Raw genomic sequence first — 14,222 nt, 5'->3', positions numbered from 1 at the left:
CTTTCAGAACATAATATGGAAATGTTTTGAATAACTGTACCTTTTTCAAATTTCTTGTTTTCTTATTAAGTGGGGGAGAGGGAAAGAATCTGAAATTCAAAAATTTTTAAGAAAATTTAAAATTATTAGAGGCTGAGAACAATTTCAAAACTACCAATAGCTATATAAAAATGTTCTCAGCCTCTAATAATTTGTGAAATGTAAATTAAAACAACTCTGTGGTACTATCCATCAGATTAGTTAAAATGACTTGGAAAAGACAATGAGAAAAGCTGGAAGTGATATGGAAAAGCAAACTAATGTACTGTTGGTGGAGCTATGAACTAGTCTTTCTTTGCAGAAAGCAATTTGGAACTATGCCCAAAACTTACCCAATAATATTATATTTTTTATATCTAAACAATTCAAAAGAATGGAATCAAAGAAAGAGGGAAGGGATCCATCTGTATAAAAATAGTTACAGTAACTTTTTTTTGTGATGACAAAGAATTAGAAACTGTGAGGGCACTCATGAATTAGGGAATGGTTGAACAAGTTACTGTATATGAATAGAATGGAATTCTTCTGTACAACAAGAAATAATGAAGATGATGGTTTCCAAAAAACCTGGAGAAATTGTATGAACTGACAAAAAAAAAAGTGAACAGAACCAGAAGAAAAATTTATACAATACAGATAATACTGATAATCAGTGTTAAAAGACTTTAGTTAACTGATCAAAACAAAGACAACCACAATTCCAAATTACCCAAGATAAAACTTGCTATCTAAATAAAGAGCTGATGGACTCAAGTATAGATTAAAGTATATCTTCTTCTCTTACTGACAAATGCAAAATGACTATTACAAATTAGACTTATGTGGATAATACAAAAAATTATTTTGCATGACTATATATTTATAATGGGTTTTAATATTATTTCTTTCACAATGGAAAGGAAAGGGAAAGAAAAGAGAGAGAAATTCCAATCAAAAATAAAATAAAGTTGAATTTTTTTAAAAAAAGGATAGTCAATGCAAAAGTGATTATCTGGGGAAGAACTGAGAGGTATAAGGAAAGGAAGTCATGATGAGGACAAAAAGTAGTGTTACAAGAAATAGGCATTAAAGGAATGATAAGAAGAAAACAGTAGATGGAGCAGAACTCACAGTTAGGAAGAAACAAGTTCACATGCCATATCAGAAACTTCTCAGCCTCAATTTCCTCAGCTGTAAAATGGAGATAATAATAATACCTAACCAACAGGAATGTTGTGTGAATCAAATATTTGTAAGCTACTTTGCAAACCTCAAATGCTACTGTCTAACCCCCCAAAAGATTAAGATCAGATAAAGGGATTTTGGAGTTCATGACTATGGAAATAGAATAACTTGATAAAAATCAAAGGCATGACAATCTCTGTGAGAATGGGAGTGGTGAAGGAAATAAAAATTTATTAAATTGTGAAACTATCAAGTGAGTATCTGAAGAAATATCAATATAGAATTTGAAGTCACTCAGGAAGATTGAACCAGGTAGTTAACTTAATGAGAAAGAATGGAAAATGTCCTACATGTCAGTGGATAAATAACCACCAAAAAAATAAATTTGGATTGAACAAACCTCAAAGGATATGTTGCTGAGTGATGGTGCCAGAGGGAGGGTCTGGAAATAGCAATGGAGGATTCCAGCACCTTTATCATGATCAATAAATTGGGGGTTATGAGTCAAGATATAGGCAATACTGAAAAAGGTTAATTTGTAATATTACAAACTCTTTATAAAGCATTTCCAAGAAGAGAAAGTCCCACCTCAGTGGGTGCCAGAAAATGGAAGAAAGGAAAATGGAGCCCTTCTTAACAGGGTTAACTTCTCAACAAGTATCTCTGATCCTATCCCCTTCCATCTTCTCCAGAAAATGATTCCCACTATATTCCCCCACTCACATTCTAATCTTAAATCTCTATCTTCTGGTTTCTCTGTTATCTGAAAAATGCCCATCCTTTAAAAGAGATAAATCCTCACTTGATCCTAACAACTTCAATTGTTCCTTCACACTTTGTTAACTTCCCTGAAAAAATTCTCATCTAAACCCTCTACAATCTGGCTTCCACCATATCACTCAATGGAAACTATCCTTCCTCCAAATGATCTCATAGTTTCCAAATTTAAGATCATTCCTGACCTCTCTGAAGCACTTTTGATTACCTTTACTTTTTGGAAGATTTTTGTGATAATATTCTCTCTCTCTTGTTGTCTTTCTACTTATCTGACCACTCCTCAATATCTTTTGCTGATTCTTAATCCATGACATGCCAACTAATTGTTTGTATCCCCAAATTCCCTTCTGGGCCATTTTGTCCTTTCCATCTTCTATACCATACTATACTGTATCACTTAATGAAATCATCAGCTCCTATGTGCTCAACTCTCATCTATTTTTTTAAGGTGCTTTTTTTTTTCAAGGCAAATGGAGTTAAATGGCTTGCTCAAGGCCACATAGCTAGGTAATTATTAAGTGTCTGAAGCCAGATTTGAACCCAGGTACTCCTGAATCCAGGGCTGGTGCTCTATCCACTGTGCCACCTAGCCTCCCCATAACTCTCATCTATTTACAAATGATTCCCAGTTCTCTCAATTCTGCTTCAGTCTCTCTACCTGAGTAAAATCTTTAATCTCCACAGATCTTTTGAACATCTTGAACTAGTTGTCCATTAGGCATATCACACTCAGCATGTTCAAAACAAAATCCATTATCTTTCTCTCTAAATCTACCTCTCATATAAACTTCTCTATTACTGCTAAAGACACACCATCTCTCTCAAGTCTCTTATGAGAAAACAGTGTTACAAAAACCTAGATTACAGAGGGTATCCATAAAGTAATCAATGGTATAAATATACTAGAGAGGTCAAGAAGGTTGAGAATTGAGAAAAGATCTTAAATTTGACAATTAAAAGATGACTGGTAACTTTGGAGAGGGAAATTATAGCTGAATGAGAAGGCTGAAGGCAAGATTACTGAGAGATTAAATGAGAGTTGGGGTGAGAAAGTACAGCAACCTAGTATATAGATGGTTTTCTCAGTGTTGCTTAAGAAAGGAAAAGAATTATCAGATGATAGGTGTAGTGTTAGGATCAAATGAGTATTTTTTTTTTTTAGGCTTATGGGGTTAAGTGGCTTGCCCAAGGCCACATAGCTAGGTAGGTAATTATTAAGTGTCTGAGGCTGGATTTGAACTCAGGTACTCCTGACTCCAGGACCCATGCTCTATCCACTATGCCACCTAGCTGCCCCCAAATGAGCATTTTTTAAGAATTGAGAAGGGGAAATGTGAGCAACTAGGAAGGAATCAGTATATAGAAAAAATATTAAAAACAAGAGTGAACAATATAATAGAAATGATTTTTCTGGAGAAGATGGGAGGGGAAGTGACCATGGGTGTATAAGACTGTCCTTGTCAAGGAGGTCTGCTTTTTCATCTGAGACAAGAGTGGAGAAGTAGAGAGAGAGCCCATCAGTTTTTATTAAGATTACATTGACTGTTGCCTTGTTTGAAGCATAAAGGTCCCATTTTCTTCCTTAAACCTCTTGGCCACAGTCTTACAGACGTACCTTAAGTCAATTTTCTATTTGGGTTGCTGTCGTTCAATTTTTCAGTTGGGTCCAATTCTTTGTGACCCCCATGGACCATAGTACATCAGTTCCTTCTATCCCCCCTTATTCCCAAAATTTTGATAAAGCTTATATTCATTGTTTCTGTGAAGCCATCTCTTCTTCTGTCATCCCCTGCTCCATTGGCCTTCAATCTTTCCAAACACCAGGGCCTTTTCCAATGCCACCTTCCTTCTCATTACATGGTTAAAATACTTAAGTTTCATCTTTGGAATTTGATCTTCCCATAAATAGTCTGAATTAATTTCTTTAAGTACTGATTGAATCGATCTCCTTGTTGTTCAAAGAATTCTCAAATCTTTCCCAGCACCACGATTTGAAAGTACCACAATGCTCAATTTTCCCTAAAGTCCAGCTCTTACAGTCATACATTGCTATTGGAAAAACTATGGCTTTGACTATATGGACCTTTGTCAGGTAAAGTTTCTACTTTTACTATCCTGACCAGATTTGTCATAGCTACCTTCCAAGAAGTAAGGGTCTTTTAATTTCATGACTGCAGTTGCCATCTGAAATGATCTCAGAGCCCAAGAACATTAAATCTGACACTGTTTTCATTGTGTCATCCTCTGTTTGCCAGGAAGTGATGGAATTAATTGCCATCATCTTAGTTTTTTTAATAGTAAGCTTCAAATTTTTACAGATTTTACACTCTCCTCTTTCACCCTCATCAAGAAGCTTCTTAATTTTTCTTTTCTTTCTGCCATCAGAGTGATATCATCTCCATAGCTGAAATTGTTGATATTTCTCTTAGCAACCTTAATTCCAGTTCTAGATTCAAGTCTGGCATTTCATATCATGCACTCAGCATATAAGATAATAAATAAGATGACAATATACAGCCTTGTCACATTCCTCTTCCAATCTTAACTCAATCATTTGTCCCATCTTCAGTTCTAACTGTTGGTTCTTGACTGTCATACAGGTTCATGGGGAGACAAGACAATCTTGTATTCCCATCTCTTTGAGGATTTGTCACATTTTGTTGTGTTCCACAGCAAAGTCTTTAGTGTTGTCAATGAAGCAGAAATAGTTATCTTTCTGGAATTCCCTTGCTTTTTCCATATTCCAGCCAATGTTGGCCATTTGGTCTCTAGTTCCTCTGCCTCTCTGAATAACCGCCAGCTCTTCTGGTCATTCTTGGTTCACATACTGTTGAAGCCGAGCTTTTAGAATCTTTTTTTTTTAGGGTTGTTTTTTTTTTGCAAGGCAAATGGGGTTAAGTGGCTTGCCCAAGGCCACACAGCTAGGATAATTATTAAGTGTCTGAGACTGCATTTGAACCCAGGTACTCCTAACTCCAAGGCCGGTGCTTTATCCACTATGCCACCTAGCTGCCCCCTGAGCTTTTAGAATCTTAAATATAACTTTACTGGTCTGTGAAATGAGCAAAATTGTTCTCTGTAATGTGAATCGTTTGGCAAATTTCAATTGGGAGCATGTCAGTATGATATTCCCAGGTCACTGCCACAGAATTAATGAGTCAAAATATCTGCAAGTGAATCATATCTTTAGTGGTCAACTTCCTTGAGCTCTGTGTGGGTGCAGAGATAGCTACGGTCAACTAGGAATTCTCTTGGCTCCCAAATCCAGAGTGCTATCACCTCACCACATAGCTCAGAGTTGTAAAGACTGACAGAATTCACCACACGAGACCTTGTTACAAAATTGTCAAAAAAGCAGCCAATTTAGCCCTCTTTTCTGATAGCTGGCTAGTCAATGTCAAAGTCCAACTTAATCATCAAAGAGATTTTTCAAATGAATATTTAGATTGAATAAAAATTAAATATATAAAGTGAATCTGAGCTTACTTCAAACTACTTGCTCATTTGTGAGAAAACCATGAATTACCTAGTTTGCAGAAATCAAATGTGTAACAGAAAATTCTTTTTTATAAAAATCAATGTAATTTTCAAATTGACTAAACAATAGCCCATTTCATACAATTTTTCACTATCACTGTTATTAATATTTATGGTTTCTGATACTTGAGATCTTATTAGATGACCTACTAATAAACACCCTTCACTAATATTTGGCATATTAATGTTTAAGTCCCCAAACTATTAGGCTTGCTAATAATGCTTGATCAGTTAGAGTTCCTATTCAGTATGACTATCTTGCCAAGGAAAAAGAACTGCAAGGAGTAATTCCTAGAAGTGAGTACAAAAATAGCCATTAGAGTTAAATTTAGACCATGTGCTATATTTTTAGTGACCATAGCTTATATGGATGTGTCCCAGGCCTTATGATTACTCTATTTTTTAAAATTAGACTCAGAACACTTTAAAATTCAAGTCTTATATATATACTGTTTAGTAATAAATAACAACACATAATCTATTTTCTAATCTTAAACAAATTAGGCTTTTCCCCTCCACTATATTCAGCCATTCTTTATAATGAAGACTATTTGGTCTGACAGTTTTCCCGTATATACCAGTGTTAGCAAAAATTTTACCAGCCAACATAAAAGAGAACTAAAGTAATTCTACAAATATTTGAAACAAAATACACATAACCACTCTTGCATAAAGTTGAATCACTCCATTAATTCAAAACCAAGTTTTTAACCTCAATTACCCAGAAGATCATCTCACCTTTCCACTTAGCCTCAGTTTTAAAGCTTTTTTGGCCTTAGATGACCTTTCTATTCAATGATCAGCCTGAGTAAAATGCCAGACACCTTGGAAATTAGTAGTAACACCATTCTATATAGATGGCATTCTTCTTTTTTTTTTTTTTAAGTTTTTGCAAGGCAACGGGGTTAAGTGGCTTGCCCAAGGCCACACGGCTAGGTATTAAGTGTCTGAAACCAGATTTGAACTCAGGTACTCCCGACTCCAAGGCCAGTGCTCTATCCATTGCGCCACCTAGCCACCCCTAGATGGCATTATTCTCTAGAATACATTCTAATATCAATACAGGGTTATATGTACAACCTAAGTTTATCAAACACATCAGTTAGGAAATGAGTATTCCTTAATCCTAAGTATCCTTCATTTTTAAATGTTTCATGAAAGCATTTTTAAAATAGGGAGCTCTTTTAGGGCCTTTAATATAACTGGATATATAAACATTTGGAAGTGAGGTTGAAATACCTATATCTGTGGTGAAATGAGTGGCTTAGCTGCAAGTTTCATCTTTGAATGTTGATCAGCATAGTTGCTATAATCTTAATAATTCAATCCAAAGAACTGGCTTGAGTCTTAATTACTATCTTTTGAAGATGAAGAAGGTGTAGCTAAGGCATATAATCCCTATACTCTCCCAGTTTCCCCAATTCTCCAGAAAATTGTGACATGTCCCCTTAACTTTCTATTAAAATACATAGTGAGCAGTATCTTTCTGAAATTGCCTTCTTAATTCCACAATCAAAAGTCTCATGGTGACCTACAAATTTAATCCCAATATGAAGTAACAAGGCTACCAATTAGACCTCAACCTGCTCAAATTCTTGTCTTTTTAAAATAGATAATCTTAGATCAAAGAAAAGTTACTGAGTCTCCTAGTAAAACTGTGAACAGTATTTCATAGACTATTCAGAAAAAAATACTGCATGAATAGCACAATGGGTTCAACTCATCTATTTGAAAAGCTCAGCATTAGCCTTTGGGGAGAATAATAAATTGTTCCCAACTCTAGATCTGTTCGCTATACCTTAATGATCACATACTGTGCCTCCATAGCAAAATACATTTTGAAGCAAATCTACTATTGCTGGAGTAAATCATGTTGAAAATCATACTCTGACCCCTAAATCAGTAATTTGATTATTATTTTCTCATATTTCATAGATGAATCTTTGTTTTCTTCTCACTGACCCCTTTGTACTCCCCAGAACAAACAAATGAATTTCTAGCAAACATTGCAAAATAAAACACTGAACTCTTGAAATTAAAATTAAGCAGAAAAATAGGTAAAAATGTCTACTTTTCCATTTACTCTTGAAATAATGAAAGTCATATAGAGTAAATTCATGTGTATTTTCAACATTAAAGAAAGGATATTCAGAGTATAATAATTAGCTGAGAATTACTGCATACATACTGCATTTGGATTACCTATTTTCTTTTTTTTTTAACTTTTTCAATTTAAGGCAATGGGGGTTAAGTGACTTGCCCAAGGTCACACTGCTAGTGTATCTGAGGCTGGATTTGAATTCAGGTACTCCTGACTCCAGGGCCTGTGCTCTATCCACTGTGCCACCTAGCTGCCCCACCAATTTATAAATATATAGAAGACAATAAGGGATATATATATATATATATATATATATGTATATATATACACACACACACACACACATATATATATATATATATATACACCACTAAAAAGATATTGAACATAAATAATAAGAATCTACAGTACCTCAGGGTCATTATTATAAAAATGAATTACCACAGACAGTACTGTAATAAATCCAAGTATAAAAAAAATATTCTGATTTGAAAAAGAGTTGTTTGTTGTATCCTGATGTACAGAAAAAAAATGTACAAAAAATTATTCTGAAGTGATCTAATTATAAAAATGTACTTAAGAAAATATCTTATTAAGCAGGATAAATACACTCTTAAGTATTCTTCAATGTTTTAAATTATGTAACCTGAAAAGCAAACTTTAATAGAAAAAGGAATTTCCCAAACTATGCATATATATACACACTGGTTTGCTAAGCAATTGTTTAAAAAATGACCTGAATCTTCAACCCTTTCCCCAATTTAGTTACAGAAATCTAAAAAGATATATTACTAATACCAAGAAGAGGGAAAATTTAATTTCTGCCAAGGAGCAAACAGAAAGATGCAACTAATTTCAAAAATCAGGTTTTGTAAATGATCTGAACTGTTCAAAGAATTTTGGAGACCAGACTTTCCAAGATACAAAAATTATTAGAAAGTTACTTGGAATCACACACAAATGTTTTTATTTCAGACAATGGGCTAGTGCCAAAAAGGACTAACATCTTGATGAAAAGAACACTAAAAAGTTGTGGACTTATCACACATTAAAAAAATCCTTCCAAAAACAACAAATTGTGATTTCCAATTCTGCACCATATAAAATTGACAAAAGCACAAAATGAACAAGAGGTAGTAATAAATCACATTCACCTGTGTCCAAAGTTCCAGATTTTTTTACTTGGATTTGCTGCACATGGTCTTGTACAAAGAGAATTCCATTAACTACTACTGAAATCTGATATTTACAGTTACTGGTTTTATGGGACCATCTGTTGGCAGGATCCAATGGTCATATCATGCCTGAAAAAGTTGGTGACCTGTTTTGTTCTACGCATGACCAAATGCAATTCAGACAAAACAGTAAGTGAACCTTCAGAGATTATCCAGAGCACCTCAAAGTGGCTAGAGTCCTTGGTTGCTGAGCCAAGTGAGGAAAAGAATACATCTCAGATATACATCTCTGAAAATTACTTAACTGTCTAAAGTTAATTAAAAGTTATTTGGGAATTATTCATTTTTAGCACAATCTATACTTCTCACCATTTTAGGATAAGATACTTAAAAGCTTAGACTGAACTAAAGAAACATTATTATAATGACAGATGATTATTTTATGTTCCTTTCAACTTTCTAACTCAAATTCCTTATTTTTATAAAGCAGCATATAGTATTTCATTACCAAATCTTATCTTTTAAGTTCCATATTTTCTTATCACATGTTGAGCAGCCCCACAGTGGAGAGCAAAAGCTAAGTGAAAAGCTTATTTGAGATAAAAATCCATATTGAATTCATGTAATTGCCTCTGATTCATTTTTTTTCCCCTATGGAAAGTTCATCCTCAGTTATTCTCAAAAAAAAAAAGCATCAAAAATGCTCTAATGACCATTCTGAGAATCCGTGTCCTGATTCATTAAATACCACCCTTTAAAGAATTATACTCGGAAATCACACATCCTGAATAGTAAAGACATGTTTTAAAAAGAATGAAAACTCATGAAAGAACATGCTGTTTTTAACTGAAAAGTTTTATGAAACTTCTAAACTAAATCCTTAATGCACTGTTCTACATTTCTTTAATTAGTATTTGAAGACTAAATTCTCCCATTCTCTTGCAGATCAAAACACTTATCAAAAGTTAGTATCAAAGTCATATATATTTTAGAGGTCAGCAAGTTTGACAAATGACAAAGTATAAATCAATTTAATTGGCATAAAAATTGACACAAACACTTCTCAGTGATTAGACTAAAAGCACAACAGAGAAATCATACAGACATATTTGCCCTTAAGTGCTAATCCCAAGAATAACATCAGGTCAGCAGCTTTTTTCACCAATTATATCCATCAACCTAATTTTTGTGGACAGCCTATATCTATGGTAAGTGTCACACTGCTTTGTTTGCATTCTGACACAAAAGTCCCCTCTATATACATAACCACAATGTGTCTACCTCCTTCATAGATAAAACAGTTTCTGTCATTCAGTTTAATAAATCTCGCTTCTTGAAGAATTTCAGGTTTTTATTTAAAATGAAAGAAAATGAATTAAAATTCACTGTTCCCATGTGGTAAATCCCCAGAATAATGAAGGATAAACTGTTGTCAGGTCAGCTTGCCAAGTGTAAGATAATGAAGGGGTGGGGTGGGGAGGAGGAGGGCGAGAGGGACATGAATAGAAGAAATAATAGAGGTAGGCAGGTAGGATAAATGGATATTAATATTTATATTACAGGAAACTATGGTACTTCTGCCCTAATGACCATTTTGAAAATCTTACCATTTTGAGAATCTTAACAGTCTTGGCACTGAACTCCTTTTCTCTTTAGTCCAGGAAAGCCAATCTGCAAAATATTTTTAAAGTAGACAAATAACCTCACTACACTGGCAGCAAATAAAAAATGCTTTTGGATAGAACAAAGACAAATAAGCTGTATATGAGCTTTACTGTTCAGAAATGGCTACAATACAAATTGTTGTGGCCACACATGGTTATTGGAGTACACTTTTAAAGTGCCTCAACAGTGTAAAGGCTTAAATATAGGACAAAGGAATTCCAGACACCTGGGTTTTCAGAGTCCTGGACTATTCTTAGCACTCTTTAAAGTTACACTAAATTCACTTTTTTTTTTTTACCCACCTAAAAATGAGACAATTAAAAAAAAAAGACCATTTTTTTTTCTGGTAACTGAAAATTGTTCATTGTTTCCAGCCTCTATTGGGTACATATTTGCAATCAAAAGAGCAAAAAAGAGGAATCACCGTAATAGCATGGAATGCTTGAGAATGGATATTTTTGGAAATGGCACTGCATTACATAACCTTATATTAAAAAAAAAACCGTATATATAATAAAAAAGCAATCACATTTACCTTTATATCTTTTTAATTAAATCAGATATACACTCATTTAAATGCTGTAATCTTCCCACTCGATTTATTACATAGCATAACAATACAGTTCTTTTGTTGGCATTACTTGTGGTCAAAATGGGAGTGAAGGGCACTAAAAGTTCTCTGAAAAGGTGTCAGATTCAGAGACTACATTTATGTCGAGTAAATGTGCAAGTGCCGACCAGTTCCTACTTTTGCCAAAGGGTGGAGGAAAAAAAGCAATCCCATTTTTCTAAGCACCTCCAAAGTTTAAGGGCTGCACAAGAAAAAAAAAGCAGAAACCTGATGAAAGAATGAATGCTCTAAAAATACCCTGGGAAGCAACCTAGGAAGCGATCCAATCTAAGGGTAAAGGGGGTGGGGTGTCAATCATTTTTTAAGAAGAAAGGAATTCCTGGAGCCTGGACATAACCAAAGTGCATTTAATGATTTTTTTTTTTAAAAAAAAATCATTCTTTGTTACTGTTTTATGGGGATCGCCGCCACCAAAATCAGAAAGGGGAAAAAAAATAAAACCCACTCAGCCCTTCCCCCCTCCCCAGTTCCAATTCTTCCCCTTCGTTTGTGCATTTTTCAAAAACCCCGAGTTAAATTGCAGCCCTAAAGCAGCAGGACCGAAATGACCGGATTTTTTAAAAGTAAGATTCCGTCCTTGAGGACTTACAGGAAAACCCGTGCATGTTGCAGGGTCGGAAAGTGCTGCTGAGGGCAAAAAGCAAGGGATCGGGGAGGAGGAAAGCTCGAGGCTGCGGGCTTGGCCGGCAGATACTTACAGACAAAAGCCCCGCTCCCCGGCCACTTTCTGTCCTCTCTACACCTGAAACGCCAATGTGGATGCAAAGGGGTGCCGCGCCAGCCGGCCGGGGGCCGGGCCGGGCCCGAGCCCCCTCCCAAGAAGAGGAGCCGCGCGAGAGAGAAGGGGCGGGGAGGGGGCCGCGCTCGCCCCCCTCCCGGCGCCCGTGCGTGTGTGTGCGCGTGTGAGTGCGCCTACGTCTGTCTGCCTCGGGGGCTGCTTCTGTCACTCCGTCTCCCCTCGCCCTCCCCCACGGCCGGGCCGGGCCGGGGCCCGCGGGGGAACAATGAGCTAATTCTGCGCCGCGCTGGCCGCGGGCCCGCTCCCTCCGCCCGCCGGCGGCGCGGCCAGACTGCTTACTCGGCAGAAGCGAGCCCCCGAGCCCCCCGCGGTCCGGCGGCTCCGCCAATCGGCGCGCGGCTGCCGCCGCCGGCCCCGCCCCCCCGCGCCTCGCCTCCTTCTTTGCCCACCCCAAGCTTTTTGTTCCCCTCCTCGGCTGCCGCCGCCCGTTTGCCCGAGCCTCCCGGCTTCAACCGTCTGCGGCGGAGCCGATTGGAGCGCTCGGCCGTCCGTCACGCGCGGCGGCCCCGCCCACCCCTCCTCCTGGAGCTGTGGCTGAGGGGGACCCCCCGGGAGGAGGGGGCGGCCCGGGGCGGGGCCAGAGCCGCCGCCGCCGGGGGAGGGGCGCGGCGAGGCGGCCGCCCCTGCTGTAATCAGAAACCCGCAGCAAAGGGCATCTGAGGGGAAGGAGGCCGGGGCGCGCGGCCGCCGCCTGCCCTTGTGTGTGCCTGTCTGCCAGCGAGGCGGGCAACGGCGCCAGCTCTGCCCCGAGCGCGCGCGCGCGCACACACCGACACACGCACACACACACACACACACACACACACACACCCCGACACCCATACACACACACACACACACACACACACACACACACCGACACACACACCGACACACACACACACACACACACACACCCCGACACACACACACACACACACACACACACACACACACACACACCCACACACACACACACACACCGACACACACACACACACACACACACACACACACACACACACACACACACACCGACACACACACACACACACACACACACACACACACACACACACACACCGACACACACACACACACACACACACACACACACACACACACACACACACACACACACCGACACACACACAGACACACAAACCGACACACACACACCGACACACACACCAACACATACACATACACACAGACAGTGACAGGCAATACACACACAAGCATAGATACACACACACCACACCTACACAGACAGACACATACACACACAGAAACAGACACTCACAGACACACAGCGACAGGCAATACGCACGCAAGCATAGATACACACAAACACACACACAGAGCAACATGCACCAGAGGTCAACCAACATTTGTCATGGAAGAAACCCATATAACCCACAATGGTTTTTTTCTTTTCCTCAAAATAGAAAAAAACAACACAAAAGAATAGAAAAACATGTAAGCCAATCATCTTTTTCCTTGTTGGTCAGATTCAATACACACAACCAGACACAAATACAGATACACATACAGATACAAATACACACACACATACAGATATATAGATACAGACACACAGACATACACACATGCACACAGATACACACACACCCCACTTCCTCAAAATAGAGCTTTTCTTATTGGAAATTGTTTCCAAAATTTGCTGTTTTAGGCTTACAAAGACATTCAACTTGCCTATTTTTAAAATTTAGCAAGCTTTTTGGTATATATGCATATATACATATATATATATATATATATATATATATATATATATATATATATATATATAATGTGCTACAAATTGGTTTGTGTTGCCAAAAACAGTATTATATTATTACAGCAACTGAAAAGCTATTACAAGGGAAGAGTATTCATTAATTAAGTTGTTTGGCAAGATGATTATCATTTCTTTTAAACTTGTCTCCCAGTTATTTGAAATGCTCACCTTTAATCATTGAAAAGAGATCTTTTCCATTATTCTCATTCCACAAAATAAAAGGATGGGGAAAGGAATTTATATAAGTAAGCTCTTAGAATTACACTGATGGAGCATTCATCTTCTGAGTATAGGTGAGGGGAAAGCTTTAAAAGTCAATATATTACATTCATGATTATATATTAGACTGGTTGTTCCATATGCCTACCTCAGAAATTACTAATTCTCAAACCTGTAGATCAATTCAGTCAATCAACCAATCAGTTCAATCAAGGGCATTACACTGGTTCTTTTTTTTTAGTTTTTGCTAGGCAATGGGGTTAAGTGACTTGCCCAAGGTCACACAGCTAGGTAATTATTAAGTGTCTGAGGTTGGATTTGAACTCAGGTACTCC

General features: G+C 37.6%; 1 long non-coding RNA gene across 1 annotated transcript in view; it reads right to left on the bottom strand.

Annotated features, from left to right (window-relative positions):
• LOC141497889 (uncharacterized) overlaps positions 1–12,154 on the bottom strand; it is a 30,369-nt gene extending 18,215 nt beyond the window's left edge. The window contains exons 1-2 of the long non-coding RNA XR_012471484.1: positions 11,788–12,154; positions 10,401–10,464 (exon numbers count right to left, since the gene is read on the bottom strand). This is a non-coding gene — a long non-coding RNA (uncharacterized LOC141497889). The remainder of the gene's footprint in view (positions 1–10,400; positions 10,465–11,787) is intronic.
• Positions 12,155–14,222: the final 2,068 nt, after the last annotated feature.

This window comes from Macrotis lagotis, chromosome X, assembly GCF_037893015.1.
Source record: "Macrotis lagotis isolate mMagLag1 chromosome X, bilby.v1.9.chrom.fasta, whole genome shotgun sequence".
Lineage (NCBI taxonomy): Eukaryota > Metazoa > Chordata > Mammalia > Peramelemorphia > Peramelidae > Macrotis > Macrotis lagotis.
This window is presented reverse-complemented; position numbering and strand designations above follow the sequence as displayed.